This window comes from Tachysurus vachellii, chromosome 9 (genome assembly GCF_030014155.1).
Source record: "Tachysurus vachellii isolate PV-2020 chromosome 9, HZAU_Pvac_v1, whole genome shotgun sequence".
In the NCBI taxonomy this organism is placed as follows: domain Eukaryota; kingdom Metazoa; phylum Chordata; class Actinopteri; order Siluriformes; family Bagridae; genus Tachysurus; species Tachysurus vachellii.
In genome coordinates this window covers 21,143,364-21,169,913 of record NC_083468.1, presented here as the reverse complement: position 1 = coordinate 21,169,913, position 26,550 = coordinate 21,143,364, and the positions used below count along the sequence as shown (strand labels likewise).

Below are 26,550 nucleotides of genomic sequence, written 5' to 3'. Positions count from 1 at the left end.
AAATTAAAAAATGCACATTTTTATTATGGAAATAAATTACAACTATCTCAAAAAACATCATCAACTATAGTCCATTGCCTCTAGAAAATAATGGCCAACTTTCTCCCACTTTCTCTTATATTTATGAGAAATATAAAAACAACAACCTACAAGGTCTTTTCAGGTCAGGAGGTCTTTTTTTGTTGTTGTTAAGCATGTAAACACAACAGATAAACATTCATTTACAGAGAAAAACAATAATAAAGTATAAAAATGTACACCTAAATATGAACTTATTAGGTAGCCTGTGTGCTAACAGGCAACATAGATGATTATATGGTTCCTTAGATGTTTTTTTTTCCCTTTTAGTGACCATATTTGATTTACCTGCAAATGTATTTAACTGCAGAAGAACTGAACATAAATCAGTTTAGGAAAATTCAGTACGATTATACATTTGGAGTCTGCCATCTTTGTTCAATGTCCTTTGTTGCAGTTACAATTACCTACCAGCAGGTGGCTGTGGTGTTTTTTGAGCATGATCTAATAAAGATGCTAGCATTCAGTCTTAACAATAAAACCTGTGCGTGTACAATTAAAAACTTTTAAATTGCTGTCCACTGTAGTGTTCACCGTGCAGGAAAGGGTTAAATCAAAACATGTCCTTGATACAGAGTGCATTTATTTGGCGGTTACTAAGCTACAGGTTGAATAAATCACCAAACAGTCACTTAGTTTTCCATGATGCTTTGTATCCATTCTACAGATGCACACAATAAGATTTCCTGCTTAGTGAACTAGGCTGCTATCATGTTTGCTTCTTTTTTATCATTCATAATAAATGCCAAGCTACCATAGGAAAAAAAATAACGAATTAAAAATTGCATCATGGGATATAGCTAGAGTCAGCATTGCTGGATATCTTGGCGATGTAAGAGCTGGTGTAAAGACAATTACATTGTTCTCTTTCACAATCTCGAGCAGGTGAAAAGGTCAGAGCTTTGCCAAGACTACACATTTCTCCCTGTAAGAGCAAGTTCAGAAGAAAAAGACTGTTACAGATCTATTAGAGCATTTAGATCATAGTCATGTCACACGTATATCCTTTCTGTTAAACAACACAACTCTGAACAAGAGGTGTGAATGTAACAGCAGGGCTGCCTGCTTGTCTTTAAAGATTATATTTACAGATGGTATTTAAAAAGACATTTATTTATTAAATTGAAGTACAGAGATTATTTTTTTTTTTTTTTACTAAATATATAGTAAGGTGTGCAATATACAAACATCCTACGAAATACAATAGGATAACGGATCATCACACTGACACTCACTCACTCACTCACTCACTCACATCCCATTCCAGATTTAATCCTCCTTTGTTGTTATAACAATATATCCAAACTTCTGGGAAGGCTTTCTATTACAATTTAGAGCATAGCTGAAGGGATTTGATCATTCATCCACAAAAGCATTAGGGAACTCTGTTCAAAGGGGTTGTGTTCAGGGCTTTGTGCAGGACACTCCATTTCATGAATAGCTTCTTCTTCAAGACCTTGTTTTGTGCACAGACAATGCTGGAAAAGGTTAATGACTTTTAGTTCCAGTGATGGGAAATTGTTAAGATACAGCATACAAAAGAGTATGTGGGTGTTTACACATATGGGTGTGACGGTCAGGTCTCCAATTTTCCGCCATATTGTGTAGTTGTTACTAACAGAATAACATTTATTAGACAAAATGAAAACTATCATTTAAAGATAAGATAAAGATTAAGATATTTAAATGAAATTTTGTCCACAGCATGTTCACCATTCATTACCAAAGCTTAATCAATTCTTTTTTTTTCTTTGTTTGCTTAATTTTTATTAATTAAAACATTGTGTAAACACAATTCTCAAGGTCAGCAGTCTTGTTTCTGTCCCATTTACACAGATTTTTTGACACTATTTAAACAGACAGACACACAAACACACACACACACACACACACACACACACACACACACAGACACTGGTGCTGAGGTTCAGAGCTGATATTCAACAGTCTCCTCACCTCCTCTGCACAGTCTGGGAAACTAAAAATACACAACATCATAGTCTCTCTCTCTCTCTCTCTCTCTCTCTCTCTCTCCCTCTCTCCCTCACACACACACACACACACACACACACACACACACACACACACATTTACTCTCTTTAATAAACACATATATATGCACACACATGATTGCAAATGTATACACACTTCTACACCTCAATAAATATTTTCTTTCTGTCTCTCTCTCTCTCTCTCTCTCTCTCTCTCTCACACACACACACACACACACACAAACACATACACCGACATTCACACCATTTCATCTACTACACTATGAAGACAGATGTAGATCTATGACACTTTACAATTACACCTTTTCTATAAATCTTCACTGATCATGCTGGAAGAGTATTGGTGAACAGATCTATACGTTACTGGCCAATAGTGAGTTGTTGCCATAACAACCCTGAAACCGTTGCTGATTAAAGTGTGTGGTGTAACGACCCATGTGGATTAGGATGAAAACCCAGGCTGAAATATGTCCCTCACTCATTAAATGCACAGTAGGAAATGTAAGCTACAAAGAACACTCTGTAACATTTACTGTCAGGTGCACATTTTTATTTAAAAGGTGCTGATAAAGTTAACCTGTAATAAAAAATAATAGTCAGCATGCTCATTTGGCACAATGGATCTGGCATTTAGGATTCTTGTTAAAATCTTTGACAAGACAACATTCTTTGTGAATCTTGTGTAACTAAATGGTAAGAGGGGGAACAATATACAAGGTTTTTGATGTTATACCTTCATAATCTTGTGGAGCAAATAAATAATTTAATGTTCATTGTGTCTTAAATTCACTGTATCTTACCGAAAGCTTGATTTATAGATACATGGACGGACGGACGGACGGACAGACAGACCTCAGAATTTCCTCAATACAATAGTATCACTACATATTTATACAATGAAATCAATTTCCTTCCAAATAACTTGAATGTACAACATTTAAAGGTTCACAAACGACAGCCCTGCCAGCCTGACCGTCCATCAGCAAGCCAGGTATGTTTCCCATGACAAATTCATCACACTCATTACAGTAAGTGCAGTGAAGTAATTCAATAAGCAAAGTGGAGTTTCATTAACACCTTTTCTCCACTCTAATCTGCCAGGCTAGCGAGAGAACAGTTTATTAATATAGTGGGCTGAGCTGTTGTGAGGCTTTATTTTACATGAGGATCACACGAAGTCACACGTCCACTGCTCCACCAATTAATACTCTAACTGCGAATATGAATGACAAATTAATGGTTTGCTGGAGATCAAAATCAAAATAGTTTTTCTTGCATCTTTAACAGATCTCCATATTTATTAATTCTGTCCCTCTCTGGCAGAAGATTAAAAGCTCAGTCTTGGTAAACCTGATTCAAAATTCAAGCAGGTATAATTTGTTTAAAGCAGAGAAATTCAGACTAGGCTCTTAACACAAAGCCTTATATATTCAAAACACCCTTGAAGCTCAAAGATGTATTACTTGAGAAACACTGTGTGTGGAGAGACTGAGTATAGCCAGCATGAAGGAAGAGACCCGCTTAGTGGTGCTACTGGAATATCACCCACATCAATCCTTAATTATTTTAGCCATGGGCACTTGACTGCAGAATAAATGATGTTCTTAGGTCTAAGCTCACATAGACACATTCATCTTATTATAACACACATTAAAGCGCTCATATGTTTCCAGCCCTATCGAATACCTGCTCGATGTGCCGAAACTACTGACAGTCTAATTCATTAAGCCCAAATTACAACAAGATACTGCGTGAGCAATAACTAACATCCTCTTTTCCCATCGTTCCCTTCAGATAGCAAAGAGCCTAATATTCAGTCTTGTCATCATTACCTAGATGTAAGGGTATGACCTTAAAATGCTGGTAATGTCCATTATTTTGAGACAGAAGCCCAAGCAGACAGCAGTCTGACACAGGCCATAAACTAAGTAAAGCCCGAGGTATATTGTGTTCTAATGGGAGGCTTTGGTTGAGCATCGTCATTGAGTTACAGAAGTCAGTCATAAATCCTGTTTGCTTCTGTTTTTTGGTGCGGCACAATAGTTTATAAATGATTCAGATGAGTGTGTCTGTTTACAGATGGAGATATCCCCCGGACACGTACAGAAGCGTGCATAGATATAAGTCACAGCCTGGACTGGTGCTGATTCAAGTTCAAAAGTATATTCATGTTACACAGCAAGAGTCAAAGTAATAAATTTAATTATTATTAAGTAAGTGTCAGAGTTAGGCTTTTTCATTAGTGTCCAGACCACCACATTTACACACAAGCACTAGCCTTTAGGCAAACAAAAGATAAATAATAAACAAAGCAATAAAGAAAGAGGGTTATAAAGTGTGGACAGACAAGGGAAGTTTTTTCTGCCATCAAATTTAATATCAATTAACATAGAATCAAGTCAAACATAATGATACATATGTTTAGAACATAGAAGTTGACAACCATTGAATAGAAGATGCAGATTCCTTCATACCAATTCATTGTTCCATGTATTAGTCCTAGCTGTAATTCTCAAATTATTAATAATATAGCCATGAAATAAGAATTTGGTATAATCTACTTTAAAGACAATGTGGTCACATTTTGAACAATAAGCTGACTAAAGCTCTCCCATGCCTATAACTCACTTTTAGTGTAAATAATCTTACTTTTCTTAGTGAAATATTGATCTTTGAGATAAGCAAAGTGTCTGATTAAAAATTCTATATCCTCATATGTTGTTCATTCTGAAAAGATTTTGTGGCCCTGTAAAAAAGGACTATAGTGTAAATAAGTATTTAATATAAATGTCAAATAGAATTTTATAGTTGTTTTGTGTGCGTGTGCATATGTGTGTATGTGTGGACGGGGGTAGGTGCATGTGTGTGAGTGCATGTGCATATATGTGTGTGTGTGTGTGTGTGTGTGTGTGTGTGTGTGGGTAGGTGCATATGTGTGGGTGTGTGTGTGTGTGTGTGTGTGTGTGTGTGTGTGGGTGTGTGTGTGTGGGTGTGTGTGTGTGTCTGTGTGTGTGGTTACGGCCCAAAAAAATGAATGAAATTGTCTGAAAGGGTTGTTGGATTTAATACTGCTCCCTGCAGGAGTACAAGAAAAATGTAATTAGTGTCAGAATCATACATAATTGACTAAACTGACTCATGCCTCTGATTTGGTTAAATCTCACCACATGCATGTAACTGTCTCAATAGAGCTTATGCCCATTTGCGAGTGGAATTCATATGTGAGCAATCTGGGTATTAAATAAGTATAACTCAAAAAATGGCCCTAGGTCTTACTACTTATGCAGCATTACTAATATTGCCAAACTTCAGTGCTATACCAAAATCCTATATGTAACATTGCAGCATAATTGATTAATGGATCATGCCAAATAAAAACATAGGAGATATTTAAAACTGGTTTTAAAACGTTTTAAATATAAGGAGCCTTTGCCAGCCTCCTTTTTATGCAAATCTAAGACTGACCCATTATTCAGGGGAAATGAAAAGGAAAAGCAAAGTAAAGAGCAGAATATAAATCGGTAGATAAGAAGATAAGCTATTGTGAACAACAGATAGTCTGCGATTGCAAATGGTAAATTCAAATAACCCTGTGACCCGAGGATGTGTGGTAATTATGGAAATGAAAGTGAGGAGAGAGGTTATGCCATTAATACAGCTTTGTTTTCCCAATGGATTTCAGACAGAAAGCAGGTTTACTTTCAAGAATGGATTTCATTAATGTTTTCCTTTTTTTTTTCCCCTGAGGAGGTTAGAGGAGTGATCCAATTACCTCCAAGGCATTGCATCTGGCTCTGTTATTTACCAGGCATGATCATTTAAATCAGCAGCCAACACTAGGCAGGCACTGATTAAGAAAAAAAAAAGCTGCCAAAATGATCCCCCACAACTGCTGCTGCAATTAACATGACTGAGAAGATTTGGTATAAACGCAAGCAGTTCACTGTTAATAACACCACTATTTATGTAGTACAAATGTAATGGGTAATATCAGTTACTCTGATATTGACTTTAGAAATTCTATAGTCCTGCGAGTATATTATTGCTTCAATCATCCTGTAATTGCGTTATTGGCATACAGGCATTATCATGGAGTGATGTCTGTATAACATCATCTTAATGACCTGTGAGCACACTGTTGCTGTTTGTGTGCACACACAATCCAACAGATTCAACAGTAAATCAAACAAACTGTCTCCACAGGAGTCAAGATATACTGTAGCATATAAGCTGCAGTATTAAGGATCAAGATATACATTTGAAAACATTAGGAACGCAGACTCTATGTAGATGTTGATGAGAATAAAACCTTAGTGATAGCTGCATATCGTCGCTGTCGGGCGGAAACCTTGTATGTCCAAATTTGGTCAATTTCATATTTTTTCACATATTGATGCTATTGGTCAGTCCCCATGTAGGTCTGTTATTTTTACAAGTAATTAACCATTCTAAAGTCTTGAAAATAGCTTGAGCGCAAATCTCATAACTCCATCGGACACTTCAACTGTCCACCTCTTCCTCACTCCGCGGGAGAGCTTCGCGGCATATTTCTCCTCAAGAAGAGTCGCAACGAATCAACACGTCTTCTGAGGTAAATGTCTTCAAAACACTGGGCTCAAAGAAAAAAAAATCTTGACCCCCGCTAGTTCTGGTGCTCGTCTGAGGACAGGAATTTAGCGCAAGACAATCCACTGCAACGCGGACTAAACCCTGTGCATTGCAGATTGAAGGTATGCGTTTTTAATTTCCTGAAAAGTAATGGTTTTGGAGATACGAGGATTCCGCCCGACAGCGACGATATATTTAATTATTACTGCAGTCAAACGGAATACATCTAAAACTCTAAATTGCTCCACGTTTTGTGCCAACCTACAATTTTGAATGTACAAGTTGGAGAGAGGTCTCACTTTGCCTACTGACACCTGCACTCTTTAGTATTTACTCACAGTGGTGTGGAAAACAAAAAAAACATTCAGTGAGCAACAGTTCTACTGTAAGTGTATCCTGTTCTACATTCTCTAAACCCCACATTAACATGTCCATGGTTTTGGAATGGTATGTTCAACAATATGTATATAAATATGTATACAAAGGTCTGAGTAAACCAATGGTGTACACATTCTTTTATCCATATACTGTACTGGATGTTTTGTATGAAGCCAGTGCTTGTTCCTGACGTATTTCTACTTATCGGCTGATAGTGTCCTCCGGACCTGTCTGATTCATCCTACTCGTAGAGTTTCTGCAATTATGACTCACCTACTGATGCTGTGCATTTTCCTACCTCAAATATTTGCGTTTGCCAAAAACAATTTGTACCCTACCCAGGTCTCTTCCAGAAAATCTCACCTGGATTCTGTAGACTTACAGATACAAGCCATACTTTATCCCAGAACTCATATTCAGAATCTGCTCATACTGATGATCCTTTCAGCATACATAATACACATAATATTGTTTGACTTTACACAATTGTAGAAGACTAATACTTCATATTCCCATATCCGAAGTGTCTATTATGAATTTACTGGGCTGCATCCTGGAAACTACATTCCACAGAGGTTAGCTGTATGACAGGTTATAGCTCAATGCTTATAAGAGGATTATGACATATAATATGACTTTGATTGTTGACGTAAAAGCATGGTTTGATCCATAACAGTCACATATGTGGTGTTTTGTGCTATGTGTTGCTGGTAACAGTAACACTTTATAACAGCTTTTATTCATATTTATAGAATAAATGCCTTGAAATGTCATTCTGAACATATCATTAGTTTTTTTATAATTTATCCCACAATACTGTTTAATTCTCGATTCTGATTAATCAAAATGAAAAAAATAATTTTATATTACAGCAGTTCTGACAGTAGTGCTGGCTGCAATGCAAATCACAGGTTTAAATTAATGTGCCTCTTCTAGTACGTTATTGTTTCTATGGTAACTTGTAATTCACAGGGACTTGTATGTTATTAGATAAATTCACATAATTTTAGTGTAGTATAGTTGATATGCTGAAGATGTTTTTCTGTGTTTTGTCTAAGTTGTTGTATTAATTTTAAGAGAGAGAGAGAGAGAGAGAGAGAGAGAGAGAGAGAGAGAGAGAGAGAGAATAGATGCATGTGAGGGAAAGACTGTTTATAGCTGCTATACCAGACATACAGTATCAAAAACTATGAAGCAAAGAATCATTAAAAGCGAGTGTTATTTCTTATAAGCTTAATGCAAGACAATGACAGAGAATTAGTGTGAGTGGTTTACATGGTCATAAATAAAGAACTGTCGAACATGAGTGTGCAGTGTAACCGTTGTCCACTCTCCTAATCAGAAAGCCTGAAGCCACATTCCCACTTATTGACTGTCATTCTCTAATGAAGCCACTGAAACGTGGAGAGTGATACTTCCCTCATGCCCTACTGGCGAGGTCAAACATCTGCTAGGCTAAAAATCAATTGGCAGTAGGAATCCTGTGACAAATTGTTCCAATTTGTTCTACAGATTCTCAGCTGGAGAGATTAACCTGAGTAATATAACAATCCAGTAAAGAATATCATTAGAGTCGGATTCATCATCCATGCCTGTCTGAGTAATATCCCAATTAAAAAGGATCAGAAAGAATGATTAGGATGACAACTGAAGTTGCTGGATCAGTTGTTGGATGAGTACTGCAATGCATAATGTCCAACTGGAAGCAATGCATATAGACATGAGAAATTGTCTAAAACTGATCATATTTAATGACTTTAGACCTAATGTTTCTGGAATAGACTCCATTCTGCATCCATTGTGACCCTGATGAGGATATAGATCTGACTAAAGACGAATAAATGAATGAATGAATGAACGAATGAATGAATGAATGAATGAATGAATATACTGTACATCTGTACACCTACACATTCATGCAATTATCTACACAGCCAAACATATGGCAACAGTGGAATGCCGAAAGTCATGCAGATTAAGGCCAGTAGCTTCAGGTGATGTTCACATAAACCACCAGAGTGAGGAAAAGGTGATATCAGTGATATAGACCATGGCATTACTGGTTTGAGTATTCTTCTAAAACTCTCCTGAGCTTTTCACACAAGCAGGCAAGAAAAGTCAACTGAGAACAATCACTCTGTACAATTGTGTTGAGCAGTAAAAACATCTCAGAATGCACAACATGCAAAAGCTTTTGGGAGGTGAGCTATAACAGCAGAAGACAACAGCATTGGGTTCCACTTATGTTAGCCAAAACACACTGCTGTGGCTGCAGTGGACACAAGCTGACCAAAACTGGACAGATGAAAATTGGAAAAATGGAGCCTGGTAGGGTCATAATTAGGTAGCAACAGCCTGAATCCATGGCCTGACCTGCCTTGTGTCAACAGTCCAGGCTAGAGGAGGTAGTGTAATGGTGTGAGGAATGTTTCCTCAGCACACTTTGTGCCTGTTAATGTCAATCACTCATCAACTGAATGCTATATATTTGAGTATTGCTGCTGACCATGTGCATCCTTTCTTAGCCATCATCTTCTAATGACTATAAGCTAACGTGATGAAACCCCAATGACACAAACCAAAGTCATCTTCAACTGGTTTCAGGAACTAGACTAATGAGTAGGGTTGGGAACCGAGAACCGGTTCTTATTCTTATTCTTATTCTGTTTTTTAACAGGAACCGGAACCGCGCGGAATTATTACGTTTCGGTTCCAAATGCGGTTCTGATGCGATGGGAGCGGTCACTTTAAATAGCCATATATAGCCAAAAAATATAATTTTTTTTACACTGTTTACAGTCACGCAACCAAATTAATGCAGCTTACCACAGAAATCAGTCACTCGTGCTGCTGTGCTGAGGTACGCTTTGTGTTAAACATGTTCAACAAGTGTGGATTAATTTCCAAAGCTACAACAATGAAGCAAATCTACCCCCTCTGAGAGGGTTTTCTCCACAGCTGGAGATACAATAAGCCAGGAAAGGTCTCGTCTTCTCCCAGAGAAAGCAGACATGTTCATTTTTCTTCCGAAAAATTGCTAACTGTTTTGCTAAGTTGTAATTCTGGATGTTAAAATTGATGTTGGATTTATTTAAATTTAACTTGATATGAATTGAAATGCTCTGTTTAAAATATTTAAAGAGTGATTAATAAACACAAATGGAATTGTTTAAGTATTGTGCATTATTTTTCACATTTCTTTTATTATGGAATCGGAATCAGAACCGGGAATCGTAATACAGAACTGGAACCGGAATCGGAACCGGAAATTTTCTTTTGATACCCAAACCTACTAATGAGTTAAATGTTTTTCAGAGGTCTTCCCAATCACTGGATCCAATTGAATCCAAGTGAAGACCTTTGGGATGTAGTAGAAAGGGAGCAGCATGAAAGTGCACCATATTCTGCAAGTATATCATGAAGCAATCGTGTTAACATGAACCGGAAAAACACAAAGGAATGTCTCCAAAATTTTGTGGAATCTATGACATGAAGAATTGCGGCTGCTCTGAAAGCAAAGGTGGGCTATTGCCATGAATCTGCTTTAAAATCTACAGTATACAAAATGGTATTAACCTAATGTACATACAGACAGACAGATAAGAATGGTTTTGACATTGGAGTAATATAAATAAGAGACAGAAAAAGAGCAGTGGCATCTGTGGAGTGCTCAGAAAGTGGGGATGTCTCCAATTAAACAAACAGGGAATGCAAAGCCCCCAATTTGGTGAATGTGCCAATAGGCTGAGTGGCAGTGAATTAGAGCTGTTGGATTTATGTTCCTTGTGGTTGGACTAACAGTGCTGCAGGGACACATTCGTTTGGTCCAATGGTCTTTTATAAAACACACTGGCAGAGACATAAAGACGTCTCAGCTGGGTACTTATGACTACTGTGACGTGTTTGTACACTGACATTCATCTAATGCCTGCAAATCTCTACAGATGGATTAACAAATTAAATAGCAACATGTGCAGGAGTGCACACTGTGTGTGACAAGCCAACAGGTTGCAGAGATGTTCTAAATTTATCTTCATAGCATTCTTCTGATTGCATTCGCACATACAAACAGATTTTAACTTGAACATTTCTGAAAATCCCAACAAGTAGATCTGAATAATGTGTTATATGTCTGGACCATCATTGCATGTTCTGCACATAAAATAATGAAATGACATAGACAGTGATAATCAAAATGCTCCGTGTAAAAAGAATGAACTTTAATTTTAATAAAGTATATTATTTGTTTATTTTCAGTAACAGCTTCATCCCGATTGATGTAATGGATCCATTGAGCCTATGAAGGAATACACTCTGGATCAATAGCGTAACCAATCTATCTACTGGCACGTTTGTAAGAGGTGGGAGGGAACTGAAGACCCCAGAGGAAAGTGAACTCTTGAGCTCAAACAGGACTCTTGAGCTTTAAGGGAGTAATTCTACTGGCTGCACTGTCATGTCTCCTTGAGCATTTCATTACACACTTTAATGATTTCATATCTTTCATACCAACAGAATTTTCCTTACTAATAGAAACCATTTCCAACATTTAATTCCAATCATCTTAAAATCAGTGTGCACCTAGAAATCCAAAATGGCTTCCTAGTAAATTATAATGGTTTCCAGTATCCTAGCTAGTGCATTAAATATCCAAAAAAACAGCATTTCGGATTTAGATATAACTGTCTGTTGAAAATTAAATGCAAATAGTATTTAAAACAGAGGATCCTAGATGCCAAAGATAGGAAAGTGAAGCAACCGTTATACACCAAACGTGATAAAATATGTTTCATGAAATTTATTATAATATTGTTTACTTATCTAACTAATCAAAGATTGTTTATATTATTTTTTATTAGATTTAGTTATTTATTAACTGCTAGTACTGGCACAGCTGAGTAGTATTAAAGAATTATAATTGTGATATCACTGAACAGTCCAGGCTGGTGAAGGGAGCGTAATGATGTGGGGATCTGAGTACTTCTTGGAACACTTTGTGCCTGTTAATACAAAATCAATCATCACTTGAATGCCACAGACACTAATATTTGAGTATTAGTGCTGACCATGTGCATCTCTTAATTTCCACAATTTACCATTTTCTAATGGTTACTTCCAGCACAATAATGCACCATGTCACAAAGCAAGCACCGTCTCAAACTGGCTTCAAAAGCTTGATCATTTCTAGTTCAGTGTTCTTCAGTGGACTTCACAATTATCAGATCCAATGGAATGCAACCAAAAGCCTTTGGAATGAGCTAGAACACCACTCACAGTATTTAAGATATAAGTTCAGGCAATAATTATTGCATTTATAACCAACATAAAAAACCCTTTCCACTGCTCTAGTGATTACTGGGTTCATTTAAGCTGCTTTGTTTAAATATAATAGAATCTGTTCTTTATAATGTTTTTGATTGTATATTTATTCATATGTCAATTTTATGCAAAGCAACATGCAATTGAGCCGAGCAGCTGAAGGTTAAAGGTCCAACAGTGACAGATTGGCACTAACAGGATTCAAACTCTACTCATACCAATTAGAATTCCGGAGCCATAATCCCTGAACCACCACTGCTCATTTTCTGCTTTATAAACATCTCACTACATATTGAAAATAAATGTGTATTACAATGTGGGCAACCTAGTGGTGTAGCAGGTAGTGATGCTTTCTTACTACTCCAAGGTCCTGCGTTCATTACTGAGTTCAGGTTACTGACTTGGTGGAATTTCTCATGCTGTGTCTGTGTGGGTTTCCACTGGTTTCTACTGTTTCCTCCCACCTCCCAAAAACACAAGCCATTAAGGTAACAATAAATTACGCATACAGTAGCTGTGGATGTGTGAGACATTGTGATGGACTAATGTCCCATCGAGGATAGACTCCAGATCAAACACAACCCTGGGTAAGATTAATAAAAATAAATGAATATATCACAATGTGAATATTTTCTCTGTATAGTTCAACAAAGTACCAAATTCCCATTTGTAGTGTTTCAGGATTATCAATTACATGGGTAAAGAGTACAAAGGAAACAGTGTGGGGGAGAATAACAGAATAATGAGAATATCATGCAGCTGTCACATGGGTCCCGGTGGTCTAATTAACAGTCCTCTGTGCACAGCCTGGTTTGATGTAAGAGAGTTAAGCCGAATCACAGAAAACAGCCTGAGATAATACTAACACGTGTCTATCCTTCTGTCACAACTCATTTGAGTAAAACCAGTGGAAAACTGTCATAAATCCTATATTTCTACATGAGTTTTCAACAATTAAATCATTAGTGCATTTGGAGCACATGTACCACTGTGTGGCTATGTCTCAGTCTTCAAACGAGCTTCCTAATGGTGTGTACATTTGAATTTTTGGAACAAAGGAGTAAGACTCAATTATACAATCTTACGTCTATGAGCTATCAGTGAAGGAAGCAGACAATTACCCTGAAATGCAAACAAACGAGACAGCTCTATATTTTGGAAATACACTGCAGCCTTTTCGCTATGCAATACTTGCTTGTGGCTAGTGATGAATATGTGTGTTATGTGTGGAAGTTTTCGTCTGCATTGCTGTTTGATGTGTGGGATATTCACAGGATGGACGAGAAGCAGCATCTGCTACAGACGCACAGACTCTCTAATCAATCCGCCTCATCTCTCACACCGCCTGACAACATGCATACACATGCACACACGCACACCTGCAGAAATAAAACTACACAGCTTACTCAGTCCACTTAATATGAAGATAATGATATTTTAAAAAATAGCAGAGGAGTTTGAATAGTTAGCAGCACATGGTCTAAAAGCGGAAATTTGACAAATGAGTGTACACAGATTCTGGCCCAGTTCCTGGCTCATGGGAACTCTTCAGATGGGCAAGATTATCACCCACTTGTTTTTGGACTACATGGCTACTTTTAGTGAAATTCAGCATTAGACTAAATTCAGGATTGTCAGTCTAAATCTACACCTTATTAGAAGCACATTTACAAACTGGGATTTGATTACAAGTCATGTTAATATACAGAATTAAGGTGGTTAGTGACAGATGATAACAAAAGTAAGTCTGTTAAATGATGTCCAACATTTCAAAAACTCATCTTTATCCATAGTCTTTGTTTTTTTCATCCAATTCCATCTTTTTTATCTGTTTATCATTTTTGTCAAATCTGTCTGCTTTCTTCGCTTCAGCCAATATGCAGGCACTTATAACAAATGACACAAATTGTGTAAAATAAATAAATAAACTTTGGAAATAACTTACAATTATTTTTTGCCATGTCTGCTACCAAAGGAGTTCATTACCTTCATTCATCACCATACCATCAATCCAAACCTTACTTCAAAGCCCAAACCTCCACAGATATGCACACAAGAAGGATTTTAATTAATGGCCAGTCAATGCCATTACTGGTCTAATATCATGCTTTTTTACTCATACTAATCATACTCCTAAAAATGCTGTGGGCTGAATGTCCAATAATTCATTGTCAAATAAGCCTAGTGCACAGTGATTCTTAAGAACAGCAATCATATAGCAAGAACATTAAGAACAAATTACAACATTCAGGATGTTACACAATCAGTTATTACAATTAAAGCCTAGCAGTCTGCAAACTGTGAAAATATCATCATGAGCAACTACAACATCTTCATTCACTTTCTAGCCTGTGCCTATCTCAGGCATCATTGGGCATCAAGGCAGGATACACCCTGGACGGAGTGCCAACCCATTGCAGGGCACACACACACTCTCATTCACTCACGCACTCATACTACGGACAATTTTCCAGAGATGCCAATCAACCTACCATGCATGTCTTTGGACCGGGGGAGGAAACCGGAGTACCCGTAGAAAACCCCCAAGGCACGGGGAGAACATGCAAACTCCATACACACAAGGCGGAGGCGGGAATCGAACCCCCAACCCTGGAGGTGTGAGGCGAACATGCTAACCACTAAGCCACTGTGCCCCCCCACTACAACATCTTTCCCTTTTAAAACAGACTTTAATAAAGTGTGATTTATTGAAATGACTGTAAAATGCCATAAACTGCATATACTCAAAGGTGTTTGTTTGAGAGGAGTAAAATGAGCACGTTGAGAAGCTCACGTGTGATAGCACTATAGTTCTGGTGAGCACTGGACCTTTTTAATAGCCACGCTTACTGATTATGCTCTGCATAAACAAGTCATCCACCCTCATGCTCTCTATTAAAGATAAAGCTTAAATGCCATAATATACTGAACATTAAACTCTTTTTGTATTTCTTTGGTTTTCTAACATACTGTATTGGCATGAAATAGGAACCTATGTTTACTTTCAGAATCCCTTTTGTTTTTCTCTCTACACAATTCCAGGATTAGCGGATATATTTCTAAACTTAATTTAACTCTGATTTAATTTAAATCAAGCTTTTGAGCCATGAACCATCATTATGCGCTTGTACGTTTTTACCAGGACAAAAGAAATTTCCAGTTGTTGTTTGCTGAGTGCTACAGTGCTCAAGGTTCAGAACCCCAGATTTAATCCTGAGCTTGATCCTTGATTATGGTTTCCTCCCACCTCCAAAAAATTGCCAGTAGGTGGACTGCTGACTCTAAATTGTCCCTTGGAATGAATCAATGTCTGTGTGTGAGAGTATGTATTCCTGTATGCTCAAAGTCCAGCATGACCATGACCAGAATAAAGTGATTTCTAAAGCTGAGGTTTAGCTGAAATAGCTTCAAAAACCATTTACATCTGCTTTAAAATAAACATATTCTATTCATATTCTCACTCTGTATACAAAAATGTCAGCACACACATTGACACAGAAACGAAATGATTCCTAAATGTGTATAGCCATCAAACACTAGCTAAATAAGAATAAGTCCTTAGTTCTCTAAGGTGCTACACAGACACGTTTTTTTTCTCTCTTTCACATGCACACTAATGACTTTTCCTAAATAATTCATGAGCTAATTGTCTCAAAAAAGCTACAAAACAACATCAATTATTCAGTATTTAATTAGACTACAAGCATCGTTGGTGCAAATGTACAGCAAAACAGACAAGATAGTTTCTCTCTTTCTCTAATACAAATATATTCCCACTTCTTAAACCTAGAGATGTCACATACATCGGATGATCGTAATATCCACCATTAAATCCAACAACACGCTACTGCACTAGAGAGATCATTACAGATATTTTCAGCCCACAGTATGTTCAGTACATTAAAGTTTAAAACTGCATAATATCAAAATAATTCACTTTATTTTCTGTCGCCCAGAATAGAGGCTGAATGTCAGCAGAAAGCTGCAAGACAAACAGGATTTATTGGATGAAAGTGTTGTACCTTTCTCATCTCCATAGCCAAATATAACACAGCCATCTCTGATGTACAAAGAGATAAAGTTAATACCAATTCGCAAACAAGCAGTTCACATTTATTATTAATAATAACATGGAATGAATAATTTATCATGTGCTTGTGTTGATAGCAGACAAAACACACTATTTCAGATGCTAGAATAGTTGCGCCAGACCATATACAAGCTTTGGAATGAGAGATGCTTATTGCCACATGCAGATGTAGTGGGTTAATGAGCATAGTTTTGGGAAAAACTGGAGCGTTTTAATGTTGTCCAAAAGTTGTAATTTACTATCCCACTATCACATCACCCGGAGTCAGATAGGTTTATTTCAGTTCCTTGAAATGTTTCTTCCTCATGTTGTCTCAAGATTTTTTCTTGTCAGCTTGAGCTTGCTTATAATGGATCTAAATTTAGTTTTTTAACATATGTACAATTATATTTAATTGGATGCCAGAACAAGAATAATCAGATTCCTAAACCTGAATAAATCTAGCAAATATTTAGGTAGATGAGATACTAAAAAAAAGTTAGGTAAACAATCAGGGTGTATTTGAACTCATTTGATGCTACGCTATTGTAATGAGTCTGTCTGTGTTTTGCCCTGTTTCTGTCTGCTGTCTGCCTTGCTGTTAATTGTTTGCTCCGCCCACTCATTTGTTACCATGGACACTAATTGCACTCTATCTTCCCCCCAGGTGTATCGTGTTAGTCTCTGATTGTCTCTGCGTGGTGATTGGTTCCTGTTTGTTATATCTACTCTGTTTGTTCAAGTCCCTGGTGTTGGGTGTTGTTGTATGTTTATGTCTATGTTCCTGTTTCCTGTATTGTTCAGTGTTTTGCCTGCTTGTTTGTTTGCCTGTTTCTTGTTTTGGTCTATTAAAAGTGTGAACTGCATTTGGATCCTCACTCGCCTTTGCCTCATCACGACAGCTATCATATATGCTATACATCGATTTTCTGGCTACAGGTCTTTTAGATTTGGAGGCTAATATTTGCCTTCTTTGAAAAGATTAGTTTTGCGAGTCCAGAGAGACTGAACTGTCCTAATTAGTGCTATGTACCAAAAATCTGTATTAGCTGCCATAGACTGAAGCATTTTGGTATTACCTAGTACTGGAAAAGTAGGTTGATACTTTGGAGAAAAAAAATCTTATAAAAGATTATTAATACTATCTAAAAATGTGAGAAATATTGTCAAAGAAATCCTGACATCTGAGTTTGACTGCCTCTGACTGAGAATAAAAATGAAAATACACAGAAGAGGACTAGAGTCTGGTTGTATACCATAAAAGCAGATGAGAACAATTCAATTTCCTGTTCAATTAATGATTTGACCTACAGCAGAAGTTTCAAAGTCAAGTAGTACATCAATCCTGATATTTAATTAAACTCTGTTGAAAAAAATTGGAGAGTGCAGAGGATTGGAGAACCTGGACGAAATATAAAGTGTTTACCAGTTTACTTCTTGAGCAAATGTGAAAGGCACATAGTTGTTATCAAATTGTTAAATACATGTACTGTATTGGTATTTGAGTTTAAATCCCAGATTCACAAAAAGTTTGTGCAATTGCAGATGAAGTACACTATATTGCCACATAAATACCTGGATATCTGAGCCAAACACTCATATTTATGTTTTCCAAATCTATTTCTACACTGTATTGAATAGTTTTATATGCTCTAGCATTAAGATTTCAACCTGGTCCAGCATGACAATGTTCCTACACACAAAGCAAGGTTCATGATGACATGATGTCATAAAGGGTGAAGTATAAAAACTCGAAAATCCAATGAGATGAACTGTAAAGCTAACCAAACCACCAGACCTTCTCAGTGAACATCACTACCTGATCTTCCTAATGCTCTTGTGGCTAAACCGGCCACAAATTGCTACAGCAACACTCCAAAATCTGGTAGAAATCCTTCACATAAGAGTGGAGCTTATTATAACAGCAAAGAAGGAATAAATATGGAATGTGATATTCACAAAGTGCACATTAGATTTAAAAGTCACGCTGCCACAAACCTTTGGCCAGATAATGTATATCACGGATTAAAAGGGATGAGATGTATGAAGCAATGTGTGAATGCAAAACAAAAATGCATAGACATGAGTATGCATTCTGTATACAAGGAATAAGAAAAAGATGAAACTTTTGATGAAACTTGTTATAGGCACTCTGCTTATGACTTCATGAATAGAATATTTCATTTAAAACTGTCACAGAAATATTTACAGTCTGTGAGGACACTGAGAGGTATCATTTAAAGAAACCATAATAAAATAATGTTATAGGGTTTCATATACTATGGTATAACTGAGAAGCAGTATGTGTTTGTGACAAAAACAAATGCCTTTCAGGCTGTAATAAAATTTGCATTGTGGAAGAAAAGCTAATCACTACCTCTGATTTGCACCTTTATATAAATCCCCCAGAAATCCATGTTTATTTAAGCAAACCCACAAAACCTAAAATCTCGGTAATTTTGCTTATTTGACCGACAATCCTCTGTAGACCCTGTTAATAAAAGAGCTTGCTTTTTTTTTTGCAGGTGTTTGCATCTTTGTGCCTAATGTTCCATTTGCAAAGCTTTAGTAAACTGCAATGTTATATTTAATTTTGCTGCTAGTAAACTGCTAATATGTGTATAATGTATTTTATTTGCATTATATACCTTTCCTTAGATTTAAACATCAAATCAGTGAAATGAATCAGTGCTGTAAAAGTCTACGCCTGCTCATACCAATACCCAGACTATTATATTGTGTAACACAATGTGTTATAGTATTGATTTTGTCTAATCATATCTCCAACCCTATTCTTAGCTAGTTCACAGTTTATAACACTCTGTCAACTACAGGTTAAAAGCCAAATCACGCTTCATTTGATGCATCTGTTCATACTTTAGGCTATGCAATATTTTCAGCTCAGGGGTGCTTTGGGAACTAAATGCTATACCCTGCAATTATCTTCCACTTTTTTCCATAATCATAACCAATTTGATTAATTCTGGTACCATGGACTGAATTGTAAAGTGCCAGGTCAGGTCCGCTGCCAGCAAGCCCTCAGGCACTGTAGACAGCCAACACAACAAATGCATCTGCTACAAGAGGAGTGCCAGTGTCAAGCCCTCTGCTGCCCGATGATAATGACGTTAAGCCTCCCGGGCTGCTGCTGGGAGCTGGGAGGAATAAATGACCAGCAGTGAGAGACAATGTCAAATGTAATGTGTCTGTTTAGTGCTCCAGCCCTGTTTTCTCTCTCTCTCTCTCTCTCTCTCTCTCTCTCTCTCTCTCTCTCTCTCTCTCTCTCTCTCACTCTCTCTCTCTCTCTCACTCTCTCTCTTTTCTAATACTCCACAAAGAATCTGATCAATTCTGATGAACCCATTACCCTCCCCACTCGGCACTAAACTTCCTACTTATTTTTGCACTGAAGTACATTAATGAAATATGATCAATGATCCTTGAAAAGTTAAATAAAGCTTTGAATTGTGTAACTACTCTCCTTAACGTGGTAATAATAGTGTGTGCGACACACTAAGTCTTGTTAATGATGCTTAAAGTTATCTCATCATTTGTATTACAGGTGACACCATGATGAAATGACATCACAAGATTCCCATTTAAAGAAAAATGTAATAGGATTATTCACGTCAGAAACGTTCCATTCTCCACTTAATTGTAGTGCAGGTCAGTAGTACAAGGTAAAGGAGGTAAAGTAAAACAAGGTATAGGTGAACACAATAAGGGAAGAAACCAATAACAAAACAATAATAAAGATATAAATAAATAAATAAATAAATAAATAAATAAATAAATAAATAAATGGCCCTGTTTCCATGAGAGCCCATGCATGCAGCTTAAGTTTGAGTTTTTGACAATTCATGCTTCATTCATTCATTCATTTTCTACCGCTTATCCGAACTACCTTGGGTCACGGGGAGCCTGTGCCTATCTCAGGCGTCATCGGGCATCAAGGCAGGATACACCCTGGACGGAGTGCCAACCCATCGCACACACACACTCTCATTCACTCACACAATCACACACTACGGACAATTTTCCAGAGATACCAATCAACCTACCATGCATGTCTTTGGACCGGGGGAGGAAACCGGAGTACCCGGAGGAAACCCCCGAGGCACGGGGAGAACATGCAAACTCCACACACACAAGGCAGAGGCGGGAATCGAACCCCCAACCCTGGAGGTGTGAGGCGAACGTGCTAACCACTAAGCCACCGTGCCCCCCACAATTCATGCTTATCCTTTGTAATTAATCTTTCATACATTCATTTATATATGGCTTGTTAAACAAGAAAACAGTAACAAAACCACAGACACAGATTGATGACAGCGAGGAATCCAAACACGATCTGAAACTGTTAACAGACACCAAGCACAATTTTAATTAAACCAGGAGAGTTGTGCCATGGGAAATTAGGAAGACCTCACCGCTGAAGGCGATGCAATGTTTATATTCTGATTTGATTGATTAAAATAAATATAGTCTAATAAAATAAAGCTAAACCACTACAGTCATTGATTGATAGTACAAACCCCATGAATACACAACTCATCGTAATTACAGAGAAAAATGCACAAACATACTAATTTTCCTTTCAGGAGGTTAAATACAATTAAAAACAATGAAATTGTCTGATAGATTTTGTATTTTTCAGCTTCTCAATGGTCTTTTTAGTCATCACCTTCATCACCATTCAATGTAAAAAAAAGCCATTGGAACTTAGTCATCATTTTAACATTCAGTATTAACCTTTACCATGTTATCATTTAACATGTGAGAAATACCACAACAAGAAGTGCTATTATAACAAAACATATCTATCAATGATATGGACAAGTTCATTCATGTTGTCACTAGCAATAGAGCAACTATAAATAAATGTTCCTAGACCAGGTTCTCCTGTACGCCCACCAATAAATTTAATCAAATAACAACAAAACTAGTTTGGAGAAAGGAGAAAGAACAAGTGATCCAACAAGGGAAATCTGCCAATAAATGAATGACCTTAAGAGATCAAAAACATCCAGAACACATTGAATACCAATCCAGGTAATACCAATTTAACACACACACACACACACACACACACACACACACACACACACACAAGTAGTGATCTATAAGAACGTTGTTCCATTGGATAAAATGAAAGTGTACACACTTGAAACCAGACCAAGTGTCTTTGTTAGCTGTGTGTGGGCGCATGCAAGGATTTCTATTCCATTGGATGTAACACAAATAAAAGTGTGTCAAAATGACATCTGCTTGAAAAAAAAAAAACATTAAAAATGTATTATGTTTAAGCTTTCCAGCTGGCTTCATACATAACAGTGTATTGAAAGCAGAAATTATCCCTGCTGTCAATCTGCTCCAAGGTTCTACCATTGGTTACAGATCCCTGGTGATCTCTGGTAACAAAAAATACAGCTTGGGTTTAGAAAAACTAGGAAGTGCAAAGTAAGAAGAGCAACAGGTCTTCATGAAAATTTAATGAAGTATGATTATTCGCAAACCATGAGTAAGCCACAGGTTTCATGGATTGTCGATGATAGCTGAGGAAATGAAAGAAGAGCTGTTTATATACAACATTTATCTGCTGGTCTGAATACAAACTGACTGAATTTGGAACCCAGAACCACTGATAAGATTTGAGACAGTGAACCCTATTAAAGAGAGGGCAGTGCTATAGCATAGTGAACAACACACACACACACACACACACACACACAAACACACACCAAAGGATTCCTGGAACAAAGTTGAAAATGAAACCAGAGACCCTTTCATAACCTAAATACAAAGCAAGCCACACTGAATCAGAGCATCACTCTCATCAGCCATATCAAAGGAATCAAACCACACACTCACAATGAGGATCTCTCTCTCTCTTTCTCTCTCTCTCTCTCTCTCTCTCTCTCTCTCTCTCTCTCTCTCTATCTATCTATCTATCTATCTCTCTCTCACACTATCCTTTACATGAGTGCATATACACATATAAAGTAACTTTAGAATCCTTACCTTAGCCCCATTTATGAGAATGGTCAAAACTAGCATTACACAGTTTACTAATAAATCAATCAGAAGTAAAATACCATGTAAAGAACCAGTATTTAGCCTTAGCTAGAAACAGGCTGTCTATCCAATTTATACTTGCTATTTGAATCAGTGCTAGTCTAACCTGCAGTAGCAAATAAATCTAAATAACTTTGCTAACTACTGTATATTGGTTAGCAATTTAGCACTACTTTTCTTAACATGCTATATCAAACAAGATGGAGTTCATGTCTTCCAGGGATGCAAACAGATAAGGAGAAGCCTCATTCTATAAGAATTTTCGCTTATTCCAGCATATTGAAACATTTTACAGAGAGCTAAAGCACCAAAATGCTATGTTTGTGTAGCATGAGAAGTTCAGTGAAAAATATTGTACATTGATTCATTTGATTGGATCCTAAACTGAAATGTATAGAAATTATATGGGAACCCATTCCAAAGAGGCATAGCATACAGCCAATGGCTGCATGAGGAAAGAAGATGGTTTTGAGCTTTGAGCTTGGATACTATGAAGGTCTAAATAAAATCTAAGGAATATAAAGGATGTAAAAGTACAAGCATTCGATTTCAGTAACACTGACATGAAGAATAAACCGTATGACTTCTCACTTTCCCTCAGCAAAAATAATTTTCTTAATAACTTCTATTTTTTAATACAATAACAGTATTTCCTGTCAGTAACAATGAGGATTTGAACTGAGGATGAGTCCATTTTTCATTTTAAATATAAATAAATAAATATAGTCTAATAAAATAAAGCTAAACCACTACAGTCATTGATTGATAGTACAAACCCCATGAATACACAGCTCATCATAATTACAAAGAAAAATACACAAACATACTAATTCCCCTTTCAGGAGGTTAAATACAATTAAAAACAATGAAATTGTCTGATAGATTTTGTATTTTTCAGCTTCTCAGTGGTGTTTTTAGTCAAACTTCACCACCATTCAATGTAAAAAAAAAAAGCCATTGGAACTTAGTCATCATTTTAACATACACTATTAACCTGTCAATGAAGCAGATATGAAGCAGACGTTCCAGAAGGGAAGTGGATCACAATGAGAAGGCACTAAAACCCAGCAGGATAAGCAACACTACAGAGTGATCAACTCCAGCACCACACTGTTACAGACATGGATGTGTTCCTTATAAGGTAATACAAAGCTGAAGAATGGAGGTAGCTTTTCTAGCTTCATCCTGTGAACCTTTGAGATACCAAAGATGTAAAAGGTTAAGAAATATATAAACAGTTCTAGTATTTAGAAGAAAGCCAGGACCAAGAAAGAAAAAATGGCAGCAGGTAGAGCACCCAAGAGAACACAGACTGCAGCAGCTGTAGAGTGTCATCATAAGAGAAACAGACAACAAACACAAAAGTGACTTCCAGAGCTAGCTTGAAGAGAGGGTCACTGCTGGGACAAGCTGAAAAACAAAGGAAAGAGAAATAAGGGAGGAATGACAACGAGCTTCAGACTTCCATCAGAGAAAGAGCTGAGAGAAGGGAAGGCATAAAGGAGTAAAACTCAACAGGGCCTGTCGTAATAGGAAAACAATCAGCAACAAAGTCCAATAGTTTTCAATAACAGTACCTCATAAATTGTTTGATTCCTCTTATACCACAGTGATTAGTCACAGCTAGCATTTTAATTAATTACATTTAAATGTCAATGTAATCGATTAATGAATATTATTTCACAACTGTTTATAGTTACAGTTAAAGTTGGGAACATCTGCCAGAAAAGTTAGATATACTTTATTTTATAGCAGCTAAAATAGAACAAAAAGAATTTGTTAAAAAAAAAAAAAAAAAAAAGTAAAAAAATTGTTTTTCTCTCATTAAGCTAATAAGACAACAAAATGCAGCTTTGCATGTTATTTAAACATGGTGGGAAACTTACTGACTGTTATTCAAATGTGAAATAAAAACAGTATATCACTGTATAATACATTAAGAGGAAATCATGGCTCTGTTCTACGCTGCTTGATGGACAACCTGGGTGTGGAGGTGGACAGGTAGATGATAGACATAAGTAAGAGAATCATGGTCTTTCTTGCCTATAGCTATCTAATTATACAAAGAGTCAACAAGAGTCTCTGGATTTGGGAGATGATGGACACGATACAGAGATGATTTTGCGACTACACTTTGTGCATTATGTCAACAAATTTGTACATTATGTCACTGCACATACATACTCACACACTGCCATTGTGTTTATTACGTTACGTATGACTTCTTTAATTTTCTTTACACACTACCATACTGTAACTGCTCTTCACACATAACATCTAAAGCACAGTTTTAAATCTGCCACACTTTTTTTTGTATGGTTAGTCTGTACAGAGATCTTTAACTTACTTGAGCTATTTATATGTACAGTGTATTTTTATTCTTTCTTTATTATTTGTGGTTTATTGTGAGTTTTATCTGGCAGATAACGAGAGTCTGAAAGGACACAGTTGCAAGTATGGAAGCTTTAATGAATACAACAGCAAACGCTTCCAAAAATGTGATGAAAATTCAGGTAATGATGAAAAGGTGATCTGCATACAGAAATAACTAGTACAAGGCAAAACATATTCACTAAAGAACTAGGATAAGAAGGACTACTGACAGGAAGGTTGCAAGTTGTTGGGACCCTAAACAAGGTCCTTAACCCTGCAGTGGTCAGTTGTATGAATGAGATAAATGTAAGTTGCTCTGGAAAAGGGTGTCTGCAAAATAGCATAAATGTAAATGTCAGGAACAAAGAGTAACACTGAGTGTATTTTTCCTTTTAAACAGTGTAGATTTGAGTGAAGTGACTGTGATTGAAAACACAGTGTTTGATCAGTGGGACAGAGGGAGTGCAGGTGTGCTGTGGGTAATGGACTCCATTACGTGCGGCCATGTTTGTAGGCCATGGTGTGTTCTGGGAGCTGAAGTTTGCAGATCTAACACTGTTGCTAGTGTTTAGTAGCTGTTGTGACTCTAAATTTCCCCTTGAGTATATATTAAGTACGCTAAGTAACACACAAATTATTCTATTTTTTTGTTGAATAGCAACATGTTTTTAACATGCAATTATTATTAGCTTTAGATTATATGATGAGATTCCTGTACTGGTCCCTGTGAGTTAGCTTTTACTACTAAAATTATTGACAAACACATAATATAAACTTATAACATGAATTTACTGCCAGTGCCAGTTTGAGAGCTGCTGTTATGGAAAATTAGTCAACACCTTTTAATAATCAGATTAAAGACTTCAGCAGCACTGTGGTATAAATATAAAGCAAGCATGGGAATACAGAACAAAGTGATAAACAGTTAGACATTTCAAAGGCAAAAACAAGCAGCAGAGCTTGAATCCTGGAGGCAGTTAGCAAAGGTGAAGGTAGTCCCATAGAGACATGTAGCACAGTTGTAATGGGTGTGAAATGAAGTGCGCCGAATGCTGTTACAAGCAGCTGAGAGGTAAAACGCATAATATGCAGGTCGAATATAAGCAAAGAAATAGTCTGATTGTTAATGTGGGATTTAACCTGATAAATCTACATGCCGTATTGTACGTGACACATTTTAGAGACAATTGATATCTGCAAGGCCAGAACAGGTGTAGTCTGGAGTGTTCCTGGTCTAGAGTTTCTGTATTGATTTCAAATATAGTCCTCCTATAGGTTTCTTCTGGTTTGTCTCACACCTTTCAAGAACACTGTGCTCTGTGATGGACTGGTGGTTCACCCAGTAGGGAAAGGCTAAGACCCTAACCAGTATAAAAATGTTATGTTTTTACAGTTACTGAAGATGAAACGATGAATGAATTGATCATAATCACAATAACTGAAGATTTATATAGCAACACTGTGTGCTTTGAAATAGCACCAGACAGATGCACTGTACTAGAAGATAACATGAAGAAGCAATCATGGCTGATCAAATTTAGTCTGACAATCTGACAGACACTGAAAGCAGTAACTCCAAGTTATCATATGGTCTGTATTTATTAGTTTGCATTCAACTGACAGCGAAGCTTTAGGATA

The 26,550-nt window shown here is 36.8% G+C and overlaps 1 protein-coding gene across 3 annotated transcripts in view; it reads right to left on the bottom strand.

Annotated features, from left to right (window-relative positions):
- Window positions 1-26,550, bottom strand: part of LOC132851376 (voltage-dependent calcium channel subunit alpha-2/delta-1) — a 95,358-nt gene that overhangs the window by 58,743 nt on the left and 10,065 nt on the right. The window lies entirely within an intron of this gene.